This window comes from Schistocerca serialis, chromosome 2 (assembly GCF_023864345.2).
Source record: "Schistocerca serialis cubense isolate TAMUIC-IGC-003099 chromosome 2, iqSchSeri2.2, whole genome shotgun sequence".
NCBI lineage: Eukaryota > Metazoa > Arthropoda > Insecta > Orthoptera > Acrididae > Schistocerca > Schistocerca serialis.
The window spans coordinates 582,101,163-582,113,762 of NC_064639.1; the positions used below are offsets into that span (position 1 = coordinate 582,101,163).

At 40.4% G+C, this 12,600-nt stretch overlaps 1 protein-coding gene across 1 annotated transcript in view; it reads right to left on the bottom strand.

Annotated features, from left to right (window-relative positions):
• Positions 1–12,600, bottom strand: part of LOC126457597 (cytoplasmic dynein 2 heavy chain 1) — an 808,157-nt gene that overhangs the window by 30,621 nt on the left and 764,936 nt on the right. The gene's annotated exons all lie outside the window — the stretch shown is intronic.

Sequence of the window (12,600 nt, forward strand, 5' to 3'; positions counted from 1 at the left end):
TTGTGGACTTGATTCATAATGAACAAGAGGTATATAGATTCAATTGCAACTGAATAATCAGCATCAGAAGTATTATCAATTGTGACTTTCAAATATGGAAACAAAGCATAAAAAAATCATAAATGAGCATGTTCCAATGAAGATCAAAAACAAGAAGAACCCTAAAGAGGTTGAACAATTCTGTAAAGGACTTGACGATACCATATCTAAGATACCACCAAACCAGGTAATCAAAATGTGTACCCTTCTGAATATATACAAATTAATAATGGGGTGCCCCATGGCTCGGTATTGGGACCATTGTTATTATTGATTTTTATTAATGATGTACCTCAACATTTTTCAGCAGCTGATACCGTATTATTTGCTGATGATACCAGCTTCATTATAAAAGGGAAGGATGATTATGAGATGCAGCAAAAAATCAATAAAACAGCAGAAATGGCAGAAAAATGGTTTAAAGATAACTGTCTAGTCGTCAATGAAAAGAAAACTGTATGGATGAACTTCAACCATATAGGGAACAAAAATAGGACCAATGTACAATTCACATTATCAAATAGCCAAATTCAGCAAAAGAATCACATAAAAATTTTAGGATTATGGGTGAATAAGCATCTAAGATGGGAAAAAACTTGTAGAAATGCTTGACAAAAAATTAAGCAAGTCCTGTTACATATCAAGAGTGCTTAAAAATTGCTCCAATACTGAAACAGTGTTAAGTGCTTATTATGCATACATGCATAGTTAACTGAAGTATGGCATAGTGTTCTGGGGCAATACCTCTTTTGCAAAGCAGTCTTTTAAGCTCCAAAAGAAAGCTGTAGGATTAATAAGTGATGTTGCTTACAGAGCAATGGTAGCTTTAAGGAATTTAAAATCATGACTTTAACATCTACATTTATATTTGAAAGCATATGCTTCAGCTTTGAATAGTGAGATCCACAACTATCAAACAATGAACAGGGATGTCTATCATAGAAATGTTCACAGAAAATCAATATATGAGGAAAGTGCTGTATACAAACCAAAAATTCTGCACAGTGCACTGCCAGATAGCACCAAAAAAATACCAAACAGTAATACATTCAAACTCTCTGCTGGAAATATCACTTTGCCACGAAGAAAAATGATCCTAATCCTACTCCTAATGATCCAACTCCCCAAGACACTATCCAAATTGAACCCTGCCTGGAACAGTTCGGCCTCCGTCACAGCGGGCCCCACCTCCTCTTCCTCAAAATCACCCTCTCCAAACCTTCCAGGAATTTCTCACTTCCAGCCTTGCCTCTCAATCCTTCTTAGAAAACCTTAATCCTACTCCCAACATCACCACTGCTGAAGCCCAGGATATCCGTGATCCAAAGGCTGACCGATCCATCGTCATTCTTCCGCGGACAGGGGTTCCACGACCGTGGTACTTGATCATCGGGAGTATGTGGCTGAGGGACTGCGTCAGCTTTCAGACAACACCACATACAAAGTTTGCCAAGGTAATCCCATTCCTGATGTCCAGGCGGAGCTTCAAGGAATCCTCAGAACCTTAGGCCCCCTACAAAACCTTTCACCTGACTCCATCAACCTCCTGACCCCACCGACACCCCTACCATCTACCTTCTTCCTAAAATTCACAAACCCAATCATCCCCATTGTAGCTGGTTACCAAGCCCCCACAGAATGTATCTCTGCCTACGTAGATCAACACCTTCAACCCATCACATGCAGTCTCCCATCCTTCATCAAAGACACCAACCACTTTCTCGAATGCCTGGAATCCTTACCCAATCTGTTACCCCCGGAAACCATCCTTGTAACCATTGATGCCACTTCCTTATACACAAATATCCCGCACGTCCAGGGCCTCGCTGCGATGGAGCACTTCCTTTCATGCCGATCACCTGCCACCCTACCTAAAACCTCTTTCCTCATTACCTTAGCCAGCTTCATCCTGACCCACAACTTCTTCACTTTTGAAGGCCAGACATACCAACAATTAAAGGGAACAGCCACGGGTACCAGGATGGCCCCCTCGTATGCCAACCTATTCACAGGTTGCTTAGAGGAAGCCTTCTTGGTTACCCAGGCCTGCCAACCCAAAGTTTGGTACAGGTTTATTGATGACATCTTCATGATCTGGACTCACAGTGAAGAAGAACTCCAGAATTTTCTCTCCAACCTCAACTCCTTTGGTTCCATCAGATTGCCTGGTCCTACTCCAAATCCCATGCCACTTTCCTTGACGTTGACCTCCACCTGTCCAATGGCCAGCTTCACACGTCCGTCCACATCAAACCCACCAACAAGCAACAGTACCTCCATTATGACAGCTGCCACCCATTCCACATCAAACGGTCCCTTCCCTACAGCTTAGGTCTTTGTGGCAAACGAATCTGCTCCAGTCCGGAATCCCTGAACCATTACACCAACAACCTGAAAACAGCTTTCGCATCCCGCAACTACCCTGCTGACCTGGTACTGAAGCAAATAACCAGAGCCACTTCCTCATCCCCTCAAACCCAGAACCTCCCACAGAAGAACCCCAAAAGTGCTCCACTTGTGGCAGGATACTTTCCGGGACTGGATCAGACTCTGAATGTGGCTCTCCAGCAGGGATACGACTTCCTCAAATCCTGCCCTGAAATGAGATCCATCCTTCATGAAATCCTCCCCACTCCACCAAGAGTGTCTTTCCGCCGTCCGCCTAACCTTCGTAACCTATTAGTTCATCCCTATGATATCCCCAAAACACCTTCCCTACCCTCTGGCTCCTACCCTTGTAACCGCCCCCGATGTAAAACCTGTCCCATGCACCCTCCCACCATCACCTACTCCAGTCCTGTAACCCGGAAGGTGTACACGATCAAAGGCAGAGCCACGTGTGAAAGCACCCACGTGATTTACCAACTAACCTGCCTACACTGTGAAGCTTTCTATGTGGGAATGACCAGCAACAAACTGTCCATTCGCATGAATGGACACAGGCAGACAGTGTTTGTTGGTAATGAGGATCACCCTGTGGCTAAACATGCCTTGGTGCACGGCCAGCACATCTTGGCACAGTGTTACACCGTCCGGGTTATCTGGATACTTCCCACTAACACCAACCTGTCAGAACTCCGGAGATGGGATCTTGCCCTTCAGTATATCCTCTCCCTTAAAACCCACATCCTTTCGTCTTTCCCTCTCCTCCCCTCTTTCCTGACGAAGCAACCGTTGGTTGCGAAAGCTAGAGGTTTGTGTGTATGTTTGTGTTTGTTCTGTTCTGTACATTGACAAGTCCAATATCAATATCATGAATATGATAATATGGGTGCTACATAAATAAATACATAAATAATCCTAATAAGTGATTTCAGTGCACAGATAGGCAGGGAAAAGCAGCACAGAAGCAAGAAGGGTAGTAGGTGGTTTTATGATACTCAACTAGCAATTAGAATACAGTGACATGAAATGTGAGGAGGTATTAAACAAAATATGATGTAGGCTGTACATGAAGAGAGCCACACAAAGAAGATCAGAAAGCACAAAGGTGGCACAATAGAAAGCTGAAAACAAATAAGAAGCAAGGACGGGGATCAATGGCAGTAAAACATAAGGTAACTGGGACTGATTTAAAAAAAGTAGAAAGTGAACAGCTGAAGAAAACTTGAGAAAAGTAAGGCAAGTGTGCTTTACACTGTGTTCAAAAGTGGAATGAGGGGATACACCATATGAGGACTTCAAGACAACTGTGAAATTTTAGATGAGTACTTAACAAAGCCATTGAACTGCAAAGAACCATAAAAGATGTTAAAAATGTATGCATCTTAATGAGCATCAATGGAGATAAGAAATATTACAAGAAGAAGTAGAAAAAACAGTCCTGAACCTTAAGAACAACAAGGCAGCTGCAAAAGATCCTATATTGGCTGGAATGATAAACTGGATAGGCATCATGGTGATACCATTATCACCAAAGTCTTAAAAAATATCTGTGAAAAGGAGAAAATACTGAAGGATTAGAAGGCAACTAAAACACAAGAAAGGAGAAAAAAAGTGGGTTGTTACACAGGGATATTTCTGCATCAGGTACTTATATTGTTGTTGTTGTTGTTGTGATCTTCAGTCCCGAGACTGGTTTGATGCAGCTCTCCATGCTTCTCTATCCTGTGCAAGCTTCTTCATCTCCCAGTACCTACCGCAGCCTACATCCTTCTGAATCTGCTTAGTGTATTCATATCTTGGTCTCCCTCTACGATTTTTACCCTCCACACTGCCCTCCAATACTAAATTGGTGATCCCTCGATGTCTCAGAACATGTCCTACCAACTGATCCCTTCTTCTAGTCAAGTTGTGCCACAAGCACCTCTTCTCCCCAATTCTATTCAATACCTCCTCATTAGTTATGTGATCTACCCATCTAATCTTCAGCATTCTTCTGTAGCACCACATTTCAAAAGCTTCTATTCTCTTCTTGTCTAAACTATTTATTGTCCACGTTTCACTTCCATACATGGCTACACTCCATACAAATACTTTCAGAAACGACTTCCTGACACTTAAATCTATACTCGATGTAAACAAATTTTTCTTCTTCAGAAACGCTCTCCTTGCCATTGTGAGTCTACATTTTATATCCTCTCTACTTTGACCATCATCAGTTATTTTGCTCCCCAAATAGCAAAACTCCTTTACTACTTTAAGTGTCTCGTTTCCTAATCTAATCCCCTCAGCATCACCCGACTTAAATTGACTACATACCATTATCCTCGTTTTGCTTTTGATGATGTTCATCTTATATCCTCCTTTCAAGACACTGTCCATTCTGTTCAGCTGCTCTTCCAAGTCCTTTGCTGTCTCTGACAGAATTACAATGTCATTGGTGAACCCCAAAGTTTTTATTTCTTCTCCATGGATTTTTATACCTACTCCGAACTTTTCTTTTGTTTCCTTTACTGCTTGCTCAATATACAGATTGAATAACATTGGGGAGAGGCAACAACCCTGTCTCACTCCCTTCCCAACCACTGCTTCCCTTTCATACCCCCTCGACTCTTAAAACTGCCACGTGCTCTCTGTACAAATTGTAAATAGCCTTTCGCTCCCTGTATTTTACCCCTGCCACCTTCAGCACTTGAAAGAGAGTATTCCAATCAACATTGTCAAAAGCTTTCTCTAAGTCTACAAATGCTAGAAACATAGGTTTGACTTTCCTTAATCTTTCTTCTAAGATATGTCGTAGGGTCAGTATTGCCTCACATGTTGCAACATTTCTACAGAATCCAAACTGTTCTTCCCCGAGGTCAGCTTCTATAAGTTTTTCCATTCGTCTGTAAAGAATTCACGTTAGTATTTTGCAGCTGTGACTTATTAAACTGATAGTTTGGTAATTTTCTCATCTGTCAACTCCTGCTTTCTTTGGGATTGGAATTATTATATTTTTCTTGTAGTCTGAGGGTATTTCACCTGTCTCATACATCTAGCTCACCAGATGGTAGAGTTTTGTGAGGACTGGCTCTCCCAAGGCTGTCAGTAGTTCTAATGGAATGTTGTCTACTCCGGGGGCCTTGTTTCGACTCAGGTCTTTCAGTGCTCTGTCAAACTCTTCACGCAGTATCATATCTCCCATTTCATCTTCATCTATATCCTCTTCCATTTCCATAATATTGTCCTCAAGTACATCACCCTTGTATAGACCCTCTATATTCTCCTTCCAACTTTCTGCTTTCCCTTTGCTTAGAACTGGGTTTCCATCAAAGCTCTTGATGTTCATGCAAGTGGTTCTCTTATCTCCAAAGGTCTCTTTAATTTTTATGTAGGCAGTATCTATCCTACCCCCAGTGAGATAAGCCTCTACATCCTTACATTTGTCCTCTAGCCATCCCTGCTTAGCCATTTTGCACTTCCTGTCGATCTCATTTGTATTCCTTTTTGCCTGCTTCATTTACTGCATTTTTATATTTTCTCCTTTCATCAATTAAATTCAATATTTCTTCTGTTACCCAAAGGTTTCTACTAGCCCTCGTCCTTTCACCTATTTGATCCTCTGCTGCCTTCACTATTTCATCCCTCAAAGCTATCCATTCTTCTTCTACTGTATTTCTTTCTCCCATTCCTGTCAATTGTCCCCTCATGCTCTCCCTGAAACCCTGTACAACCTCTGGTTTTTCAGTTTATCCAGGTCCCATCTCCTTAAATTCCCACCTTTTTGCAATTTCTTCAGTTTTAATCTACGATTCATAACCAATAGATTGTGTTCAGAGTCCACATCTGCCCCTGGAAATGTCTTACAATTTAAAACCTGGTTCCTAAATCTCTGTCTTACCATTATATAATCTATCTGATATCTTCTAGTATCTCCAGGGTTCTTCCATGTATACAACCTTCTTTCATGATTCTTGAACCAAGTGTTAGCTGTGATTAAGTTATGCTCTGTGCAAAATTCTACCAGGTGGCTTCCTCTTTCATTTCTTAGCCCCAATCCATATTCACCTACTATGTTTCCTTCTCTCCCTTTTCCTACTCTCGAATTCCAGTCGCCGATGACTATTTAATTTTCATCTCCCTTCACTACCTGAATAATTTCTTTTATCTCATCATACATTTCATCAATTTCTTCGTCATCTGCAGAGCTAGTTGGCATATAAACTTGTACTACTGTAACAGGTGCGGGCTTCGTGTATATCTTGGCCACAATAATGCGTTCACTATGCTGTTTGTAGTAGCTTACCCGTAATCCTATTTTTTTATTCATTATTAAACCTACTCCTGCATTAGCCCTATTTGATTTTGTGTTTATAAACCTGTAGTCACCTGACCAGAAGTCTTGTTCCTCCTGCCACCAAACTTCACTAATTCCCACTATATCTAACTTTAACCTATCCATTTCCCTTTTTAAACTTTCTAACCTACCTGTCCGATTAAGGGATCTGACATTCCACGCTCGGATCCATAGAATGCCAGTTTTTCTTTCTCCTGATAACTATGTCCTCTTGAGTAGTCCCTGCCTGGAGATCCGAATGGGGGACTATTTTAGCTCTGGAATATTTTACCCAAGAGGACGCCATCATCATTTAATCATACAGTAAAGCTGCATGCCCTTGGGAAAAATTACGGCTGTAGTTTCCCATTGCTTTCAGCCATTCACAGTAACAGAACAGCAAGGCCTACACTGTGAAGCCTTCTATGTGGGAATGAGCAGCAACAAACTGTCCATTCGCATGAATGGACACAGGCAGACAGTGTTTGTTGGTAATGAGGATCACCCTGTGGCTAAACATGCCTTGGTGCACAGGCAGCACATCTTGGCACAGTGTTACACCGTCCGGGTTATCTGGATACTTCCCACTGACACCAACCTATCAGAACTCCGGAGATGGGAACTTGCCCTTCAATATATCCTCTCCTCCCATTACCCACCAGGCCTCAACCTCCGCTAATTTCAAGTTGCCACCCCAGGTACATCACTTGTCGCTCAACAACATCTTTGCCTCTGTACTTCCGCCTCGACTGACATCTCTGCCCACACTCTTTGCCTTTACATATGTCTGTGCCTGTATATGTGTGGATGGATATGTGTGTGTGTGCGAGTGTATACCTGTCCCTTTTTCCCCCTAAGGTAAGTCTTTCTGCTCCTGGGATTGGAATGACTCCTTCCCCTCTCCCTTTAAACCTACATCCTTTCGTCTTTCCCTGTCCTTCCCTCTTTCCTGATGAAGCAACCGTGGGTTGCGAAAGCTTGAAGTTTATGTGTGTGTTTGTGTGTTTTTTATTGTGTCTATCTACCAGCGCTTTCTTGTTTGGTAAGTCGCAGCATCTTTTTTAATATATACATAATTAATATAATACCCTCTCAAAACTTCTGTTAAGTAGAATAAAAAAGCTAAGGGAAAGCTAGATCAGTAAGTACCAAGCAGCGTTCTGAATAGGAAGATCATGTGCCAAACAAATATACAACCAGATAATAAAAATTAGGAAACCAGAAGCAATCACACAATCTTCATGTTTGTGTATTTTAAGAATGTGTGCAAGTCACTAGACAGATAACAATTTGACATCTTAGAGGAATTTAGGTTAGACCACAAGATAAGAGAACTGATCAAGGAGACACTCGTGATTCCAAGAAGAAGTATCACAACCAAGGAGAATGGTGACTAACTGTTACTAGCACTATTTAATTCAGTTATTTAAAAAAACAATCAGGGAATGGTGAGAACAATTCCAGAAGAAGGAAAAGGTTATGCTTTAAAAACTAGAAGAAATAGATCCAAAAATGTCATAAGAAGGAAATAAGTGATGAATTTGATGACAAGCTGAAAAACTGCATAAACAATAATCAAGAAGTTGTGCAAATTTAAATATCTGGGGGAGTGGGTATAGTGAAATGGAATAGACAAATGAGCCAATAAGAATAGGATGAGGGAAATGGAATTAGCTTATGAACTCACACAACACATTCCCAAATAAAGTCCTATTTCCTGTAGGAAGATGCGACACCTTTTTTAAAACACTCTTTATAGGCCAGAGTCCCCAGTATATATTTCTTTGCATTGAAAGTGACCTAGGCCTCTGAAAGCAAAGTATATTATGTTCCATGCCAATGTCCAGCTTTGTTCATTTCCACTCCATGAAGTACAACTGTGAAATGTGAAATAAGAAGTTTTTGAGAGAGAGAGCAAGAAATCAGCAAGGAGATATGCATTTCAATGAATAACAGCACAGGTGCAGTAAAACAAATGTGCATAGAAGGAATAGCAGGTACTTGGATGTGATACCAACATCTCACCATAAGGTGCAAGCAATGAGCAGAGCTAAGATAATTCCTCACAACTTTTGAAGAAAATGACTCGGTCAGCCATTGAAATACTGTGTGCAAAAATGAAGTCATCTACTTAGCTACATACCCAATAATATAATATCAATATATTCTGGCAAGAAAATCACAAAAATTATAGTCTAATAATGTTTGACTCCCATTGCTCATAACTGAATATTATAATTCAGTAATAGATTAACTATGTCATTACAAGTGGTTTGTATTGTTTTACTACAGTCTATTTTAAAAATTAACTAAGAATAATAAATCCACTACTGATTAATGTTTCATACACAATGGATGTGGTTTAGCCATAAGATATTTTAATTAATAAAGACATGATTGCAAATGGTGTTGCAACAACATCACTGAAAATTTACATTTTTAACTTTTTATAATTGTGATTTACTGTTGGTGTATTTAAAAAATACACACTTACTTCTGTTACACCACTAGGTGCAGAAGCTCATAGCTCATTACAGTCAGGTCGTAAAACTAAAGAGAGATAATGTCTGCATAACTTACTAATAATAATTGTGACAGTATGTAATGCTAACTAACAAGTTCAAATGTGTGAAAACTAAGCTTCCTGTTTTTAACATCATAGAAGTTTTATACTACCAGCTTCTTTAAGTTGTTAAGCTCTGTACAGTTTTATGATTTGATGCAATTCATTTACACCTATCTTTGGGTTCCAAGACTCAGCAGTTTACTGTAATAGAAGTGGTTGGGTTTGTTAAGATACACATTATTTTTTATTTATCAAAATTCCAGCAGGGATGTGTGTGTGAAGGAGTAGGTGGTCTGAAGCCGTAGCCCTAGTTATTTTAGTCCACTATGCCTAATATGCCAGAATTCCAGGGTACCACAAATTTGCAAGTGGTAGCAGAGCCTCTGTCTATATGTTGTATATTAATATGTTAAGGTCTGGCAAAAAGAAATCTGCTAGTATCAAATGTTGGCCTTAATTTGAGGAAGAAATTTCTGAGAATGTACATTTGGAGCACAGTGTTGTATGAAACAGAATGGTGAACTGTCGAGGAAGCTGAGAAGAGAAGAATCATGCATAGCACACCATCGGCTCTGCATCACATGCACAGCCAATTCACCTGCCACCCCTTTCTTCCACATTCCTAGCCAGTAAACCTGCTGCTTCCCTCTGAGTCACTGGCAACAAACACCCAATATCTCTTCCTGCCCCCTGCCTCTCTCTCCCTCTACCCATCCCACCCAACACTGCCCCCATATCACCCTAGTCTACATTGGTAGCTGCTATTCAATAGGTGGTTAATTCTGCAAATTTCATTTCAATTTATAATTATAAATTAAAATAATGCATTGATAGTAGATAATTTGATGTCATAACACAAAATTGTGGGTACCCAGCCAGGTAAGAGACTTAATTTTTTTTTATGCAACAGTAAACACCAATTAAGTCAGGCATGTCTGACCTATAAACAGGATGCCAATTCCATATTTTACTTCTATTAAAGCTTCCATCTCATTATGGCATACTGAAAGACTTGCTAATTACACTGTAGCACAAAATGGATCCTGGACAAAAATTTCTAACCCTATTACGCTAGTTCATGACTGTAGGTCTGGTAGGACTCAGTGTCTACTGATCTCAATAACTGCATTAATTGGATATGATTCTGTTGCTTTTTACACCATCCCTCACTTGTTTTATAGTCTGTTCCACATACAACATGCTAATTTTGCACAGTAAGTCATATAACAAACACTCTTAGTATTGTCTTTACAGTGTAAAGCTAAGCTTTCATTTTCACTACTGTGCATTGCACACATTGGATGCTACTGGGCTTTGGACACATTGGATGCTAGCTGAAACACATGTTTAAAGTAATCATGACATATAGTGAACTCAGGCCAAGGATAAAGGTATACTATGTGATCAAAAGTATCCAGACACCCCCAGAAACATACATTTTTCGTATTAGTTGCATTGTGCTGCCACCTACTCCATATCAGCAACCTCAGTAGTCATTAAATATCAGGAGAGAGCTGAATGGGGCACTCCGCAGAACTCAAGGACTTCAAATGTGTTCAGGTGATTGGGTGTCACATGTGTTAAATGTCTGTATGTGAGATTTCCACACTCCTAAACATCCCTAGGTCCACTGTTTCCAGTGTGATAGTGAAGTGGAAACATGAAGGGACATGTACAGGCTGACCTCATCTGTTGAATGACAGAGACCGCCAACAGTTGAAGAGGGTCGTAATGTGTAATAGGCAGACATGTATCTAGACCATCACATAGGAATTCCAAACTGCATCAGCATCCACTGCAAGCACTATGACAGTTAGGCAGCAGATGTGAAAACTTAGATTTCATGGTCGAGCTGCTGCTCATAAGCCACACATCATGCCAGTAAATGTCAAACGATGCCTTGTTTGGTGTACAGAACGTAAATATTGGACAAATGAACTGTGGAAAAATGTTGTGTGGAGTGACAAATCACGGTACACAATGTGGCTATCGATGGCAGGGTGTGGGTATGGCGAATGCCTGGTGAACGTCATCTTCCAGCTAGTGTAGTGCCAACAGTAAAATTCAGAGGCATTGGTGTTATGGTGTGGTCGTGTTTTTCATGGAAGGGGCTTGCATCCCACATTGTTTTGTGTGGCACTATCACAGCACAGACCTACATTGATGTTTTAAGCACCTTCTTGCTTCCTACCGTTTAAGAGCAATTAGGGGATGGCGATTGAAGAGCAATTAGGGGATGGCGATTGCATCTTTCAACAGGATCGAGCACCTGTTCATAATGCCTGTGGTGATGTGGTTACATGACAATAACATTCCTGTACTGGACTGGCCTGCACAGAGTCCTGACCTGAATCCTATAGAACACCTTTGGGATGTTTTGGAATGCTGGCTTCGTGTGAGGCATCACCGACTGACAGCGGTACCTCTCCTCAGTGCAGCACTCCGTGAAGACTGGGCTGCCATTCTCCAATGAACCTTCCAGCACATGATTGAACTTATGCCTGCAAGAGTGGAAGCTGTCATCAAGGCTAAGGATGGGCCAACACGATATTGAATTCCAGCATTACTTATGGAGGGTGCCACAAACTTGTAAGTCATTTTCAGCCAGGTGTTTGGATACTTTTAATCACATAGTGTATGATACAGTTTAAGATTCTGTCAATATCAAGGTCACCATAGGTGTACAACTAACTCAACTGGATTGAGAATGAAGCAGTAAACTGGACATGGCTTTTCACCAGAACCATCTCAGAACTTTGCCTGAACCAATTTAGTGGAAACCATGGAAATACTAAATAATGGTCTCTACGTGGTAAATTGATCACTGCTCCCTCAAATTTAATTTGAATGCTCTAATCTCTCTACCACTTTATTCAGTAAATTATTGGCCAAATATTCAGAAATCTGCACATTCTACTGCAAAGAAAAAAGAAAAACTCTGTTTATTGCCACACTATGCTAAGTACTTACAAAGAATTCAAGCAATTTTGTGTCTTGTACATTTATAAAAGCCCATACAGGTCAATACTTGCTTAGCCACTGTTTTTAATTCAAATGCTGTGACTCATTTTCATAGGTGTTCAGTAGATATATTAAAAATTATGAAACAGATTAATCCATTAACTTTCAAGAGTAGCTGCATAAAATTCATTTTTTCTGTTTCAGCCATATATCTTCAGGCCATCTTTGGAATGTGCCTACAATGGATAATTACTGCAACTGTAGTTCCAGTCAGCACACACTGAAGATGGTCAAAATACATACAGCCAAAATATTAGAAAAAGAATAAATAAAG